General features: G+C 39.0%; 1 long non-coding RNA gene across 1 annotated transcript in view; it reads right to left on the bottom strand.

The window, feature by feature from the left end:
* Positions 1-435: 435 nt before the first annotated feature.
* LOC121042110 (uncharacterized) overlaps positions 436-2,264 on the bottom strand; it is a 4,794-nt gene continuing 2,965 nt past the window's right edge. The window contains exons 3-4 of the long non-coding RNA XR_005795977.1: positions 1,029-1,233; positions 436-511 (exon numbers count right to left, since the gene is read on the bottom strand). This is a non-coding gene — a long non-coding RNA (uncharacterized LOC121042110). The remainder of the gene's footprint in view (positions 512-1,028; positions 1,234-2,264) is intronic.

Consider the following 2,264-nt stretch of genomic DNA (forward strand, 5'->3'; position numbering starts at 1 on the left):
TGCAGCCAGGGTGACCACCCTGTTTGCCTGGGACTGTCTGCGTTCTAGCCCTGAGAAGACTGGTATCCCAGAAAAGCCCCGGATCCTAGGCAAACTGAGAAGGCTGGTCGGTCACCCCACCTCCAGCTCTTGGCTCTTGTACTCCTGTACAACTATGTCATCCTCGTCTGTTTCCACTTCATCCAGATGTAGATTACAGACTTCCTGAGAGCAGGGACTGGATTGCACGGATCTTTTTCATCCCCGCAGGGTCAAGAACATTGTCTATAGTGAGTAGATAACCATAAATTTGCATAGAAATTTAAAATGTCTTTTTGGCTTTTGATTACGTGAATAATACATATTCAATGTAAACACACACACACACACACACACACACACACACACACACACAACCACCCCAGGTGAACAAAAAGGGAGAAAACAATTTTTAAAATTACCTTAATTACTAGCCCTTCTTAGAAATGATCACTCAGCTTTCAGGTTCAGGCTCACACCCACACATTCGAGTCTGTAAGTGAATTGTAAAGAAAAACCGGGTCATATTTCACAGGCTGTTCTCTAAGTTCTTTTTCTCATTGAACAATATATCTCATAAATGTCTATGGCATTAAATTGAAAATGATATAATTAAATGACTTGCATTTATTATGCCCAAATTGTAACATAGCTGGGAATACTGGTATGATTAGCAGCTGGATCATGTTCTATAACTTGGCATGCTAACCATTTGGTATAATTGACTGGTGGTATTTCCTTTTTTGAAGTAAATGTAAGCGATAGAAATTGTTCCAGAACATTGCAAAAGATGGGCAGCTACCCAGTTCATTTCATAAAGCTTACATAACCTTGATACTTCAAACTGATCAAGAGATCATTAAAAAAAACAAAAAAGACAGAAAACCTATAGGCCAAGCTCTCTTAGGAATACAGATCTTAAATGAAAAACAAGCAAATATACTGTAAGAAGACACCAAATAAATTAATAATAACGTTTAATAAGACAATAACCCAACCCTCATACAGACCTTCCAATATGTCAGCCAGTAGTCTGAGTGCTTTACATATACTAACTAGTTAATCCTCATGACATCCTGTGAGGAAGCCTTTTATGGGTGAAGAAATAGGTCCAGAGTGTGAGTAACTTGTCCACGGTCCATGGTGACCACCCTCTAGGACTACATAGGTCTTTTATTCCAGCAATGCATGGATGGGTCATTACAAGGGCATGTCCTGATACAATGGAGTACAACAGTAGGTTTAACAAGGAAAACAAGGTCATCTTGATACTAAAAAAGGCATTTGAGAAACAGTGATATCTCTTTTAATGAAAGTATTACAAAAAATAGAAGCAGAAGGGTGTTTGTTTATACTAAAAAGTATATATTTCAACGTTTATTTATTTTTGGGACAGAGAGAGACAGAGCATGAACGGGGGAGGGGCAGAGAGAGAGGGAGACACAGAATCGGAAACAGGCTCCAGGCTCTGAGCCATCAGCCCAGAGCCCGACGCGGGGCTCGAACTCATGGACCGCGAGATCGTGACCTGAGCTGAAGTCGGACGCTTAACCGACTGAGCCACCCAGGCGCCCCTAAAAAGTATATATTTCAAACAATGCATTTATTAAAATTTAGGTTCAAAGTTCAGATCCCTCAATTCTACCTATTAGCAACTGAAATATAAATCACCTGGGAATACTTTATAGGCCATAGGAAAGCTTTCTCTTTTCTACAGAGTATTTGTCTGTATTTGAAAATGTTGAGAAAAAAATCTAAAACATCACAATGAAGAAAGGAAAACCTCCCATAAACTTCTGTTCTGAGAGAATGCCTCAACATTTTTATCCATATATGCTTTTTCCTTCCTGAATTAGGATCACAGTTATACCATTTTGAAACTTGTTTTCTTTCTTTCACTATTTACTGTGAATAATCTCCTTTGTCATGAAGTTCTCTCATATATGAACTTTAATGGCTGCATAATATTCCATTAAAAGGATGTACCATAATTTAACCATTTAACCTCTATGTTGGACACTTAAGAGGTTTCCCTTTTCCCTTTTTCTTCCTTCCTTCCATGCCTCCTTCCTTCCTTCCTTTCTTCCTTCCTTCCTTCCTTCCTTCCTTCCTTCCTTTCTTGCCTCCTTCCTTCCTTCTTTCCTTCCTTCCTTGCCTCCCTCCCTCGTTCCTTCTTTTCTCTCTTTTTCCTTCTCTTTCTTCTTTCTTTCTTTCTTTCTTTCTTTCTTTCTTTCTTTCTTTCTTTC

This window comes from Herpailurus yagouaroundi, unplaced genomic scaffold, assembly GCF_014898765.1.
Source record: "Herpailurus yagouaroundi ecotype Mexico unplaced genomic scaffold, PumYag 184, whole genome shotgun sequence".
Lineage (NCBI taxonomy): Eukaryota > Metazoa > Chordata > Mammalia > Carnivora > Felidae > Herpailurus > Herpailurus yagouaroundi.